Source organism: Cupressus sempervirens, chromosome 2 (genome assembly GCF_028749045.1).
Source record: "Cupressus sempervirens isolate cs-2001-9-10 chromosome 2, ASM2874904v1, whole genome shotgun sequence".
NCBI lineage: Eukaryota > Viridiplantae > Streptophyta > Pinopsida > Cupressales > Cupressaceae > Cupressus > Cupressus sempervirens.
In genome coordinates this window covers 668,387,162-668,403,773 of record NC_143119.1, presented here as the reverse complement: position 1 = coordinate 668,403,773, position 16,612 = coordinate 668,387,162, and positions in this window count along the sequence as shown.

Here is a 16,612-nt window from a genome sequence, read left to right as displayed (position 1 = left end):
AAAAGTAAAGATGAATGGGCTAAGGAACTTGATGATTTGTCTAGTTTAAGAATGAATAAAGTTATTAATGAAACAGGGCATGCATGGTGGGCCACAACTATAGAAGAAATGGTAAAGGTTCAATTATTCTTTGATTCTTTGAAGTAGGATTTTGTTACTATTGATAAAGAAGGAGAATATAACATCTAGAAACAATAGGATATTCTTCAATTTGATTGGCCAGATGACACAATTTATGACAAGTGGATGGTAGATAGTATCTCTAGTGAATAGTTAGAGGAAGTTGAAATTGATAATGAAGAGATACGTGAAGATGAATTACAAATCATCGATTCACTTCACTCAGTGCCTAGAAATGAAGGAGACAAAATAGAGTAGTTTCTCTCAATAATGGAAATAAAGCAAACAGTTATAACTACTAACCAAGAAGAAAACCAAGTAGATGATGCATTAGAACATGTAGGTAAGGACAAAAAGGAGCAATCAACCCAGGATGAAAGCATCATGGTCCCAATTGATGATGTGGCACAAGAGGATTCACAGATAAAGGTTGTTTTAATAGTTCATGATGGTGACAGTGAAGAGCCCTAAATTAAAGTAAAGCTATGAGCATTAAAGTAGAACTCATCATTGGTAAGCCTAATGTCTACATACTCTAATGAATCATAATAACAAAGGAGCCTATCAGAGAGCTTGTAATATCTTGAAGATGTAACAGAAAGGGGGGCCTACCAAGAGAATGATATGTTGTTACCCTTATGTTATATAAAGTTTTGTCTTTATTTGTTGTGCAAATGTAAATATCTTTTAAGGACACCTATTAGTTCTCTATGCCTGAAGCTTGTTGCATCTCACATTATATAGGTGAGATTCTAGGGCTAGAGAAGGGTCTAATTTCTATTGCATTTTTGGTATTACACTTAGGATGTTTTTGGTCCAATCTTTGAGAAAAACTTTATAATGTATTTTCTCTGCATGTTTTCTAAGAATACATCAATATGGAATGATCTTAGTGTCTCTTTCTACGGTCATTTTGATTTTACAACAATTGTATACAATTTTCAAGGATAATTAATACAAGTTTTTGGAGCTATCACCATATCAGTTTTATTGAATTTTGTCTCCTTAGCTGTTACCTGGTTATTTTGAGATTGTGTGAGCAAAGGTTGCACAATTGAATGCAACTCATTTAGGTTGTATATCAATTCATTACTGCTATTAATTCAATGACTTAAGTAAATGATTTTGATGAATTTGATGGGATGGTCATGGTGATAGAAAGGATGTCTGTAAGAATGAACTTTAGTAAGAATTTCTGATAATATTTATTGTAATGCAACATATTAGATCTATGAATTGAAGTAGACTATGAATCCCAATGGAATAGGCACTAATCAAAATTTACTTAGTATGCATAATAAATATACTATGAAGAAGCATCAATTCTAAAATCACAATCAGCTTTAATTTACATTTCTTGAAGATTTCAAAAGATGGTCAACACTTGTTTGCATGGAATATTTTAGCCTTAGTTAGCCACTATTGTTGGGAACACTTGCAAATTTATAGAAGAATTCTGATCAAATCTATTATATGGGATGTGTTTATTGAAAATTTTAGAGTTATGCATGTATTTGAGGATATGAGATGAAAATTAGAATGAAACTAAAATAATTCTCATATAGCAGATTTTAGCCTTGAATCATCCCCTGGGTATACCCACCCTAGTTTTGCAGAGCCTAAACAGTACAAAACCACCCATGGTTTTGTTGAAGTTGGGTCTAAGTGTTTTACACATGTGACTGTTAATAGGAATTGGCTAATCTGTAGGTTGTGTGAGTAATATCAATTTGGTATTGAACCTTGTTTTATTCAGTAGTTTTAAAACACCAACATATCCAACACTCAATAAGTTATGCTTTAATCCATCAACACAATAGACACCATCAATGTTAGTTTTACCATCAAGAGTCATTGATCCAATTCTTGTTATATGATAGGCTGCATTGTTACCAACTCTAGTAATACCTCCATCATGATTGTTGAACTTAAAAAACTTATTCATATAACCAATCATGTGATGTGAACAACCACTATCAATCATCTAATTAAATTTCTTTTCTACTTGGGTAACTAGAGCTCTTTCTTCTATAATTTCTCTATCAAGATCATCCTCCTTGATAGCCACAAATCCTAATTCATCATCACTTTCACTTTGACCTTTTTCATTAGATTCTTCATCTTCATTTGCATACAAACAATTTCTATCTCTATCTCTTCTAGGGTTAAAATTTTCCTTAATATTTTTCTCTCTTTAAGGAAATTTAGATGCATAATGACCAAATTAATTACAAGTCCAATATTTAAATATTTTCTTACCATCTTTTTCTCTTCTCACCAAAAGGTATATTCCTTCCTCATACTTTTTATCTTCACCAGCTCTACTACTACCAGAAAAATCTCCATGTGTGCTTACACTCCTTGTTAAATTAGGTCAAATATTTAGGGCACTAAAAACTATTTTGACTCTTGCAAGTTCTCCATACTATCTTAGATATGCTTTTATAGATTCTAATCTTCCAAGCAATGTTTCTTTAGTGAAATCCTTAGTGTAGGGCATCACTAGCTGAATCATTTGAGCTATCAGCTTGAATGGTGGTGTCAAAATTTTCAAGATCTTCTATATGAATTCTTAACTTCCTTTGTTCCACCATGATACCACATTCTTTCAACCATTTTTTATATTCTACCAATATAACTTCTTATAGATTCATCTTCCATCATTCTAGCATCTTGAAATGCACATATCCAATTCTGTAATCTCATTCTTTTTGCATGATCATCACGTTCAAAAGTAGATTCTAATGCTTTCTAGATTTCATGAGATCTTATGAGTGACTTTACCTAACTATATTCATTCTCTAGAAGATTTTTTAGTAGGGCTTCTCTTACTCTCATGTTACAAATAAATAGATCTCTCTCTTCTTTACTGCATCCTTCAAGCTTTTCTTCTTCACTGATTGTCTTTTGATTTTTTGTCAAGATCCAATATCTTGGACCCATGCACAACAGATGATTCTTAATTTTCTCCTTCCAACTATAATAGTAGTCCCTATTGAATCTTGGACTATCCTTATTGAATATATTTTCCATTGATTTCCCAAAGATGTTAAGCTTATTCTTCAAGGACTTGAGGCTTTGTTACCAATTTTTAGAATATATATTCCACTGATATAACTGAGAGGGGGGGGGGGGGGGTGGGCGGATGAATTAGTTATCTAACTAATACCACAATTAATAACCTTAAAAAATCTTAACCATATGAGTAATATAAAATGAAAGTACATCAAGATACTCATACACAATAACACTATATATGTTAACTAGGGAAATCTTTGATTTGAGGGAAAACCCTAGTGGGGATGGTACCCACAAGATGATATACTAATATAAATATTCCTTGTTAGAGGATAGACCATGTCAGGAGTCTATTACAAAATTCAATACAAATGAGTCCTTCTTAGAAGAGTTTGAATCCCTATTAGGAGTGTTTCCAACCTTATTAGTAGTTGTGGAAGACAACTGGAACCATTGCCAGAATAGATTCAAGGGAAAGACCAATGAATCCACTATCCAAATGATATCTGTATTATTCCTTGTAGAATAATGGAATTGAAATGTACTTTGTTCCTCTATTTTTTTCCTATCAACCACACTTTTGCTCCTTCAAATCTCAAATCTTGCATCCAATAATCCCTTGGATCACTTACATGCATTTAGTAAGTACTCCACTCCTTTTTCGCACTTCACACTTCTCATAACTATCAAAACACTTTACAATCAATGAAAACATCTTTCCTTTATACCATATCTTCATAATAATTCCTTGAGTTAGCCTTGAGGCTTTCCCAGTTTATTAAAATAGGATAATTAATTAATTGCAATTACAATAGCACTATTGGCTCATTGTCTATACAAAATTTCACACATGTGATAGTAAGGCTTGTGCACTCATTGAAATCATCATCTAACTATCTTGTATCACTATGCAACTACACATCTCTTCATTACATCCTAGATGTAATATATCCAACAATCATCAGGAACTGCTTTTCCAATACTCTATCTCTAAACCACTCTTTGTAAATCAGGTACAACTTCCGTGTGTCTTTGAGTTAGAGTCTATGCACTTAACCATGTCATCATGACACTGTGTAATATATGTCCATGACTATACATGACTAGACAATCAAACCATTGTCCATACCATCAAGATCTCTATCTGTTACTTAGTTAGTCTTTATAGAAACAATGCTATATTTACATCAATGAAAAACATAGTCATGAATGCAACATGTCAATACTCTCCAACACTCATGATATTCCCTAAACTAGTATCATTAGCATTCATTCTAACACATTATTCACGTTTTCTACTATATGAACTAATTGGGCTATTATTTGGGAGTTTTCATCAACATCCTTGATATGATAACCATCAAAAAAGATATTTTTGATCTCATGTAGTATATGTTTCTGGTGATGCTCCCTTCTCAAATTTTTTTTCCTAGTCTTCATTTCTAATAATTCTTGCAAGGTTTGCATCTTCTCATAATTTAGGTTATGAATATCCCACTTCACAATCACTATAACTTAATTAAGTGTCACTAACTTACTAGGTGACTTGACCTTCTTCTTCTTAAACTATGGTGTGATATTTCTCCATAAGACTAACTTAGAGAGTGTGTTGAGACATCCACACTTAGTCCCTTTAGCTTTTAGGCTTCACTAGTATCAATGCTTACTAAAGTTGTCTCCTTTTGAGTTATAATCACCTATTGTTTAGGTGTGACATCTTTTTGAGCTTTAATTTGTGTAGGAGGTGCTAAAATTGGTCCTTTCTCTTCATTTTATTTTTTCTACTCCTAACCCTATTCCTCAATCCTTGCATCACTTTGTGGCACTATCCTTTTTGTTTCCCCAGTAAGAGGTCCTAAGACTTGTGACCTTACTTGACCAGTAGTAGAATGCTCTATTTGATCATTCTAGCTCCCTTCATTTCCTTTGTTCTCATTAATATTACACTGTGTTGTCTAATCTACTTTAGTAGGCTCTTCATCTCTCATCTCTTCAACAATTGACATACTCTATTCCTTGACATCTATAACAAGTGTCTTTTGCTGTAATGCTATAATTGTTTATTGTAATCAATAGTAACTATAGGTGCTTCTATTATAGTCATAGTTACCTATTGATTCATATATTTCTCTCCAATATGTGGATATTCCTTGATTTGTATAATAACTAGATTGGGGTTGAGCAACATGTCAGGCATTGACATTTGAATAGGTGCATCATCCTTGGGTTCTTGCTCAACTAATATAACTATATCTCACATTTCATCACTCAATACATCTTCAAGAGATGGTATCTTGTTTCTCACTCTCATCTACCTTCTTTTCAATAGCCTCAACTAATTTCTTGGTATCATCATATATGTCCTCCTATTTATCAAGTTCTACTTGTCCAGATTCTTGCTCTTTATTAGTATCATCATAAGGTATCAATACAATGATTCTTTTCAATATCATTTTACTCTAAACAATCCCTTCAATATTTTTATTCAAAAATATGAATGCCCTTGTCTTAGGAACAAATCTCCCTCTATTTTCTCCATATTCTTTTCAATTTATTTCTTAGATAGCTTAGGCATGATTTGTGCAAGTGTTGCATCTCTAATCTGTCTCCCAGTCATAATTTCATATGGCCATTTCTCATCAATCTTTTCATATAATTCATTAGAAATATTATTTCCTATTTCTAATGGTGTGGTCTTGAAATTAGCCATCATATATATCAAGGCTTGTTCAATTTTTCCTTTATCCATTGTTCCTAACTTCTCATATTTAATGAATTTGAAACCAGATAGGCCTACACTACTTCTTATGTTATCACGTACCTCATCAATATGCTTGGAAGGTTTGTGCACTATTACTTGATATTGACTTGCATCATTGGACTTAGTTCTATCCTCATCTTCTTCATTTTCTTTCTCCACAACCAACTTTCTCCTTGGTCTCTTGGCTGGTTTGCTTGATTTAGCCTATTGAGGGGCAGGCTTTCTCTTTTGTGTACTAGTGCCTTTACTAGATTTTATAATTCTAGCTACTCCATTCCTTTGTGGCTCATCTCTTTCTTCTATTATAGATTCTCTTATCCCTGGTCTAGATTGGTTTGGAGTAGTAGAGCTCTAAATAGGCTCAAGTATTTCCTTTTTCCGGGGTTTCTTCACATTTGGCTTAGATATAACAACGTGTTTACCCTTCTTTGCCTTAGGTTCAACAACTAAAATTTATTTTCTTTTCTTCTTAACACTACCTTCCTCCACTTCTATCCTCTCTTAGACCTTGAGCAATTTGTAAGGGTGTTTCCTGATTTGTTCCTTCATCCAATTCATTATGAAAATATTTAATGATCTTATTTCTTCTCTTATTCATGGGAGTAGTCATAACATCAATAGTCATCCTTATCTTAAAAACTTCATAATTACTGAATTTCTTGACCTTTGTATCAAATTTCTATGGTAAGAGTGTTTTAATGTTGGCAATTACTTCATCTATGCTAATCTCATAGGGCAATGATCCCAACCATGCCACCCTTGGTTCTACTTCTTGAGCATATGTATTATTTGTTTCAACTAGAAAACATACATCATCATAGTATTTCTCAACAAGTGACTTAGGGATCCTATTCCTCTTCTCATCTTTTGTCTAAATTCATCAAAATAACTATCCATAACATTCTCAAAGTTATCACTAACTTGTTGAATAAAATCACTAAGCTATCTTGTCATAGGTTTTCCTTGTTCCTATACCACATTTCCAATAGTGGAAAAATAATTCTAAACATAAAAGAATATACACATAACGAGTGATCCAAACTTACACACGGATTTCTTCACCTTGTGAATTGAAACTAGGTTCTTCGGTAATTGGGTCCATTGTAGCTTGACAAGGTTGTATTCATGACCTTTCTTTACTTACTTCCATGTTTGATCAACAACTATGTAAGGCACACTATTCAGTTGGCTTGACTAATAAAACTTGTGTGAAATTACATGCATGCCAAACTCAATAGGAGGATCTTAAATGCTTCCAATTGACATACCTTGATCATTCCATATTTCTTTGGTGTTTGCTTAAATAATCTCTTTGCTCTGGCATCCCATGATCTTTGTTTGGTCACATGTGGGGTATCCAACCATGATACGTATGTTTTACTTGGTTATGTTGAGTGTTTTAGTCTCAAACCATAACTGCATGTCATGAATTTGGCTAAGAACAACTTTAATCCACTCAACTTTGAAATTCCTTAGGAAGTCAAGGGGAAAAGTTAACCCTATCTTGGTAATGACTTTGAATTCATATACCATTCTGATCTCGTAATCACCAACTTCACTAATTTTAGACATGTAACAAATTCTAACATCATAAATCATAATGACCTTGGGTAGAATCGATGATAGGGCACCCGTAGAGTCACCCTTCATCATAATATCTAGTATGACCTTATACTTTGGAGGTGGAAAAATATCATTCTTGACTAACTGTGTATTACTAACCTTGATTTCTTGTTTCTCTGTAGTTGCAGATGAATTGGTTGCCATTTTTTTTTATCTACAATTTTTTTCACATAGCTGAAGTACTCAACAATAATATTCTTCCACACTTTAACATGATTAGCCAATGACATACTTGAAATCTCCTTCAAATTTCTCTCTAAACTCTTCTCTTAAGACTCAAATGCAAGGTGTGAAGAATGACTTCAAAAATATACTATATGCCTTGAAACATAAATTTTAGGGCATCATTAAATGTACTGTATGAATGTAGGTGGCATACAACTATCTTGACAAATACTGGACAACTCAACCATTCTATTCCATTTTACTTGCTTGGTCAACACCTTGTCTAAGTCGCAACTGCACTATTATTCTCAATCTCAACTCAGTCAATTTATAAGCTTGATTGATATGGGAGCTCAGTCCATAGTATAACTCAGTCACTACAGACATAATATTAATGCTCAACACCAATTATGTATATGTATTATTTTCTTGATTCTCACTTCAAATATATTCTAATGCATCTTATCTTATGCAGATATAGACTTTAACATATCATATGTTAGGAATTAATATAAGATATAACATTTAAATGTACAATTCCTTACATACCATCTTTTCTTAATTTGAATTGGTGCGATCACTTCATCCATTAAATTGGGTGACTTTAGCTTCACTAGCTCAACTACTACTTGCTTCTTCCTTCTTCCTCTAGGTTTGATTCATTTGGTTCTTTGTCTACTCTATGGTTTTTTCACCTTTGTTTTGTTCATTACTAGGTGCTAGTGCTTGAGTCCTATAGTTTCTTCTCACATGTCTAGTCTTGGGATAGCTATAACAAACCAAACTTCCATTCATCCAACTCTTGGATTTACTTCTAAAATGTTTCTTGGTGCAATTTTCTAATATATGACCATATTAACCACATAATTGACAATTGTACCATGTATTGTAATCCCAATTACTTTTATTACCCTGCTTAGGTGAATTTCCTTGATTCTTAGGTGTCTAGATAGGTTTTACTTTAGATATGCATTCTTGAGCTCTATGTCCATACTTATAACAATTGTAACAATATCCTTCAAATCTAGGCGCCACTGGTGTATTACTAGATTTTGATCTAAACTAATTTTCTTGATGTCCTTGCTTCTTGCAATTGAAGCAATTACTAGTGAGTTTGGTCTTAGGATTTTTCTTACAAAATTTTCTTCTATAGATGTTTGTTGTATGGCCTAGCTTTCCACATTGATAACATGTGGGTTTATTCTTTGGTTTTACATTCTTTTTTTCTCCACTCTTTGATGACTTTCCTTCCTCAATAGATAAAAGGTGCTTAATATAGCCTAGCCTAGCTGTATTATGTGATCTTCTCAATGATCTCATTACTTCCTCAAAGTATCTCATAGCTTCTTAGGTTTGTTCAATCCTTCAATGAGTTCACTCTCATGTTTCAATTCATTCTTCAAATATTCATTTTCATATTTCATATTTGCAATCTCCACATCCTTCCTATTGAACTTTCAAGTTATAAGAAGTAGTCTATTAGCCACATCCAACTGATTGTGTGTAAGCCTTTGCACTGCATTGTTCCTTTTATCAAGTCTTGTAGTCATTTGTCTCTTCTCTTCTTCTACCATTATCTTGTCTTCTTCAACTTTATTTTTATATTCTATTACTTCACACAATCTTACCAATTGGATTTCATGTTCTCTCTTTAGTTCTCTTATCTCTTCATTTGGTGTGTTGTTCCTCTCTAATAGATCTACTATTGCTACATCACTTTCATGTAATGTCCCCAATTTAACATATAACTTAAATAATAAATAAGTATTATATATTAATATTAATAATAAAATAATAATATTTTACAAGTAATATTGTATTATAATCATGTAATAATATCATATTCTATTGTATTATAATAGTAATATGAAAATACAAATTAAATAATAATCCAATACAATAAATAATGATATTATGATTAAGATATATTTTATTAATAAAATATAATATAAATATAGTTGATATATTAATTGTAATATAATTATTAATATAATATATCTTATTATATTAATTGTTATAACTAAGCTTAAAAATATATAATTATATTATTATTAATATAATATATTATGAAAGGATGTGACTCTTACAATGGATATATATATATATATATATATATATATATATATATATATATATATATATATATATATATATATATATATATATATATATATATATATATATATATATATATATATATATATATATAGAATAAATTCTAGGAAAGGATCATCAGATAGAAGATTATCAAATTTATCAAGTGAAAAATATAATAAGATTTATACATGTTAGGAAAACTTTGTAAATACCCTAAAATGGGACATTACATTTCACTAGAATTTCCATCATCAAATAGACCTTTAATGTATTCTTCTTGATATTGTGTGTCATTTTGTTGGTTTTCCATCTCCTTCCTTTTCTTTAAGGATTTCTTCAATTCCACCCTTTTGTTGGATATAATTGGTTAATTGTGTATTGTCTTTGATGTTACAAAAATTTCATATCATTATTAGTGAGTGCATACTGAGCTCACTCGGGCAATGAAGACAATTTTTTGTGTCTACCGAGTATTCCTGTGTTTGCCTAGTTTAGATGGCAGTGTCTATCGAGTTCACTTGGGTGTCGAAGGAAAGTCTATAAAAGATGAGTGTTAACCAAGATCACTCAATTAATGAAGGAAATATTCGATGGAACTAGTGTTAACCAAGTTCACTCGGTTACCATTAGAACTTTGTGAATATACAGTGTTAATCAAGTTCACTTGGTTAACATAGGAAAATCATTTCTGAGTTAGTGTCTACCGAGCAAGGTTGGCTAATGAAGAATTTTCTTGTTTTGGCATATTAAGATTAATTAATTGATCTATTGGTTCTAGCTAATTAAGATGATGAATATTAATTACTCTAAGTTGTATTTTAGCCAACATGACAATATGGATGATATAAGTATAAGGTCAAGTTGTGGGTTAGAAAAGTGTGTAAGAAGTTGTGAATGATTTAATGATGAAGAAAGGAAGCAAATTTGAAGGATAAGCAGAATATCCTTGTTGAGAAAAAAATATAGATTTGATTAGGAAAGATCAAGTATACAAGCTAGAACAAAGATCTATAATTAGCAATTTAGTTGCATCACAAATCATGTCAACTCATTGTTACTCTCTAACCATTGTAGTAGTTATCTAAATCCTTTGACAGAGTTGGCTTAACAACTATTTGTAAATCCTCTAACAAGGTGGAAGTTCTATTGAATTATCTAAAGACCTCCAACAAGGCCACTCTTAATAGGGTGATTAAATCCTCTAACAGGGCTATTCTTAAGAAGAAGGTATTTATTATGGTGAAACTTGTGCTCTTATTACAAGATTAAGTGTTAGAACTTTATTAGCATATGTAGCACATAGAGGATTTAAAGTGCATCAAATGGATGTCAAATCTGCCTTCTTGAATGGAATTCTTGATGAGGAAGTCTACATTGAACAACCAAAAGGTTTTGTAGATCTTATCAAAAGAGACATGATTTGCAAGTTACAAGGCATTAAATCATCTCAAGCAAGCTCCCAGAGCTTGGTATGAAAGACTACATAACTATTTGGTATATATTGGCTTTCAAAGAACAAATGATAACAATAGCCTATATATCAAAGAAGGAATAGACAAGAAGATTGTGTTGGCAAAAATATTTGTTGATGATACTTTATTCACATGAAATGATGACTTGTGTAAGACATTTTTAGAAGAAATGAGTAAAGAATTTGAAATGTCCATGTTTGGTGAGATAAAATTCTTTGTTGGACTACAAATTCAGTAGAATAAAAATGGTATCTAGATCACTCAATCTAAGTATATCAAGGAGATACTAAAGAAGTTTGGAATGGAAGATTCAAGAGCAGTTGGAACCCCTATGTCTACAATACATAAGCTTTACAAAATTGACGATTCCAAAGAGGCAGATCAGACCACATACAAATCAATGATTGGAAAATTGTAGTATGTAGTGCATAGAAGGCCTGATATTGCATTAGCAGTTGGTATGGTGGAAAGATTCTTAGCAAATCCTAGAGAAAATCACATGATGGAAATCAAGAGAATCATGAGATATATGAAAGGTACTGAAGACCATGGCTTATGGTACAAACTTGGAGGCAATTTGGACTTGAAGGTGTTTACTGATGCTAATTGGGCAGGAAGTCTTAATGATAGAAAAAGAACTAGTGGTGGAGCATTCTTTCTTGGTAAAAGACTAGTGTTTTGGACAAGTAAGAAAAAAAATTGCATCTCTTAATCCATAGCAGAGGCAGAATATGTGGCAACTACAGTTTATTGTTCTAACATTGTTTGGTTCAAACAATTGTTGGAAGGAATGAAAATAGAGATCAAAGTTCTAGTAGTCATATATTGTAATAACACTAGTGCAATAAATATATCAAAAAATCTAGTGATACACCAAAACAAATCACATTGCTATAAAATATCACTTCTTAAAAGAATTGGTGCAGGATAAAGAAGTTAGATTGGAATATGTGAACACAAAAGAATAGATTGCAAACATATTCACCAAGCCAATACCTAAGAATACATTTCTGTATCTAAGAGGTAAGCTAGGGGTCATTCCCCTATCTAAAGCTCACTAAATGAAGTTTAGTGATGTATCAACTAGAGCAAGTTGAAGATCAATTAGTTGGTGCAGAATTGACAAAGGCATATTACAAATGAATCAGTACTTAAGGTACATTGATATTAGCAAAGTTGTTGTCTTTGGCATGTGTTTTCAAAGAGAGAGAAGTTTACTATCATATCTCATAGAAATTTTTATTATTACAAAGAAGGAGAAGTTTGCTATAAGAGGGAGAAGTTTTATGAAGAGATATCAAAGAGGGAGAATGAACCTGACAGAAGTTTTCTGATAGAGGGAGAAACTGAAGGCAAATAGAGTTCACACTAATAGAGGAAGTTCTCATAGATATGTATCAAAATGAAACTAAGGATATTTTCCTTACTTTATTCTTGTTCCAAAATTTCACTATGTCATGACATGTTGTGTTGCCATCAATGCCAAAGAGGGAGATTATTATATACAATTGATTAATTTTGTATTGTCTTTGATGTTAAACAAATGTCATATAATTATCAACCACTGCATGCCAAGCTCACTTAGGCAGTGAAGATAGTTTTCTATGTCTATTGAGCATTCCTGTGTTTGCCTAGTTCAAATGGCAGTGTCTATCGAGTTCACTCAGGCATCGAAGGAAAGTCTCTAGAAGATGAGTGTTAACTGAGCTCACTCATTTAATGAAGGAAATATTGGATGGAACTAATATTTAATTGAGTTCACTCAATTACCATTGAAACTTTGTGAATATGTAGTGTTAACCAACTTCACTGGGTTAATATAGGAAAATCATTTCTAAGTTAGTGTCTACCGAGCAGGGTTGACTAAAAAAGGATTTTTTTGTTTTGGAATATCAAGCTTAATTAATTTATCTATTGGTTCTAGTGGACTAAGATGATGAATATTAATTACTCTAAGTTGTATTTACCTAACATGATAGTACAAATGATATAAGTATAAGGTCAAGTTGTGGGTTAGCAAAGTGTGTAAGAAGTTGTGAATGTATTGAAAATTTAATGATGAAGAGAGGAAGCGAATTTGAAAGATAAGAAAAATATCCTTGTGGAGTAGAAAAGATATATTCAATTAGGAAGGATCAAGTATACAAGCCAAAATAGAGATCTATAATCAATAATTCAATTATATCACAAATCAGGTCATCTCATTGTTACTCTCTATCCCTTGTAGCAATGATCTAAATCTCTTGATAGAGTTGTCTTAACAATTATTTGTAAATCCTCTAACAAGGTGGAAGTTCTATTGAATTGTCTAAAGACCTCCAAAAAGGCCACTCCTAACATGGTGATTAAATTCTCTAATAGGGTCACACCTAACAATGTGTTTTGTAACCTTTAATAGGGTTCGCTCCTAATAGGGCTCACTTTAGAAGAGTCAAAACAATAACTAGTTGCAATTGGTGGTTTTTCCCAAATTGGGTTTCCACATTACATCCTAGTGTCAAATGTGTTCATGCTACTTTCTTTCATGTTTTTTCAACTAAGTTAAAGTAATGGTAATCATAGATAACACTTAAATATTTACATATTCAATATTTACCAAGTTACAACATTTTATGTGTGTTTGCCGAGCATCAACAGTATTAAGTTCTTAGGGTTTTATTTTGTACTGACATCTAAGGGATCCCAGATTTATTTTTGTAGTAACTAATTTTCCTCTCCCCTCTTAGTTCCTCCTCTTATATTTCCAACACTTTTATTCACTAAGCTAATGTAGAGAAATCTCTATCTCAAGCTTATGATTCTCAATGATCTTTCCCAGTAAATAGGCCTCCATCTCCAAGATCTTAACTCTCAAGTGATTATACTTATGCTAAGAGAAATATACTATGAAACCAATTGTTGGAACTCTAATGGGAAAGTAAGATAATGAGGTGGGGGAGGGGGCCTGGGGTGAATCAGGATCTATAAAATTTTAACCTTTCAAAATATTATTCAATCTGATAACTTCACCAGAAATCCTTATCTCAAGAATATCATAAATCACATATATATTTACTGCAATGTTATATTAGATCTAATTACTAATCACATCCATAAACATGTAAGTAAATGATCAACACATAACATAAATATTTTAGCTACCTAAAAGCCCTCCAAAGTGAAAGTAAAACTAGGGTGGGGATGACATCCACAAATCTTCACTAGTGTAGAAATAAATTTTTTTTGTTAGGGATACAAATTTGATCACTTTTGATGATCTAACCTATGAGTGGTCTTCCCTATTAAGAGCTTACAAACTTGTTTAGTCTACCTTGATTAAAGGATTTGAAATTACATCTAAGTAAGAACTATGTTAGGATATTGATAAAGGCCTGTTAGGACCACTCTGTTAAGATATTTACCTTGATTCACTTTTCTAAAATGTATCAGTACTCGATCCTTTGGTTTGCACTTAATATGTAGATTATGGATCCCCACTTTCAAACATTGATCCTTTCACTAATCTAATCTAGATTTGTTGTGTAGTTCACTACCTCTGAACTGCTTGGTTACTCTACCTTCATACTTGCTTCTAGCATCCAAAATTTTCTTCTCTCACACACATGAAATTAGGGTTTAGATCCTTCTTTTATAACCAACTGTAGAAGTTTTTTGATCAAGATTAATGATCTAGATCCTTTACTTTTTTCCATTATACTTTTCATTTTTTTGATTGGCTATTCACTATGCATAGGGATTAATGATCTTCAACAAGATGTATAATCATCTCCTTGAAAATTAAATCATGCATTCAAGTCGGCTAATGTTTGTGCCATTCCAATGAAATATACCAAAAATGGATTGCTTGGCTCACAAAAAATCTGATGCTTTCTCATAATTGATATCCATGTTGTCCCTCAACATATATCTTCTTGACCCATACTGGATGACTCAACATGTACTGACTCTAGATAGCTAGGCTTATATAGTATTTTGATCAACTCAATGACCATAGACTTGCTCGATAATAATAGTATAGCTCAACTTCAACTAAACTATGAAGAAGTCCTATATACAATGATCGACCTTCATAGGATGGCTCAATCCTAGTGATGACCGACCAACTCTTCTATATGAATAACTAAGTGTTTGACACTAATAGACAACAAGGCATAGGGATCAACAATGTATTGCATTTTATTTCCAGTGATAGCACTATATGCATTGCAAATTGTTTGACCACTATTATTACACTTTATGTTAGTTATGCTAAAACACTTAAATAATTTTAGTAAAAATGTGTCATTAAACTCATAGTTGTAGTTGTTTTGGAATAAATATATAGTTTTAGATAAAATTATTTCTCTTCTAATATAGTTATAATTTCTTAATTGTGTTAATTGAGATTAGAATTTTTTTTGGAAGAGTAAAATTATCTTGAACAATAAGATACATATATACTTTTTTACATGTTGTGTGGGATATTAAAAAAATCATGTGTATACTCTCTACTTAATATAGTGTGGGATGGGATAACATAATTGTCTATGAATAATTCCAACTTAGTGTTCCACTGATGCATGATTTTTAAATCATCATTCTAAGCTCTAGTTTTAAGAACAATATTCTTCTCTAATTGTATGTTAAGTGCAAATTGATGATATTTTAGATTTTAACTTTACCATAATTCCTATTTCTAGTGGTGGTTAATGGTGTATAAATCTCATGATTTTTAATAACAAAATAATCAATGAGAAAGGGATTATTCAAATTTAGAAACTTTGTTTCCTTTGCTTTTTGATTCACAATATGGCTTCATTCTTTTAGCAAGATTCTTTCTACCTAGAGTTATTTTATAATTTATTTTTCTTAATTAGATTGGGGGTTGCTAATGTGTTCTACTTTGTAATCGTAAACTAAGATAAAGTTCCATTTTGGAGGGAGATCAATGAGGTCTAGTATTTATTATCACCCCTATTGTTAAGATAATCATAGAGAATTATTTGTCTTGGAAAAATGGAATACAAAATCATTGCCTTGAGCAAATTCTATTTCCCTATCTCCTCGGTCATGTATCTAGGCCAAGCGATTATGAGAAGAAAATTGTATGGTTTAATAGTATTTATATTGTCTATGGACTAATATATCTTAATATTTATGAGGATATTTTATATCATATAGAGCATACAAAGTTCCATTTTATTGTTTGGACCATCATATGACAATTGCATGAAGATATTTATTCTTATCTGAAAGTGATGATTCCTTAGATAATTAGGCTTCTATGTGTGATACTAAGATTATAGTTACCCCATCTTGTATGGACAAATCCTTCTTGGATGATCAATTTATTGATAGCCATAGTGCTCATGTTGTT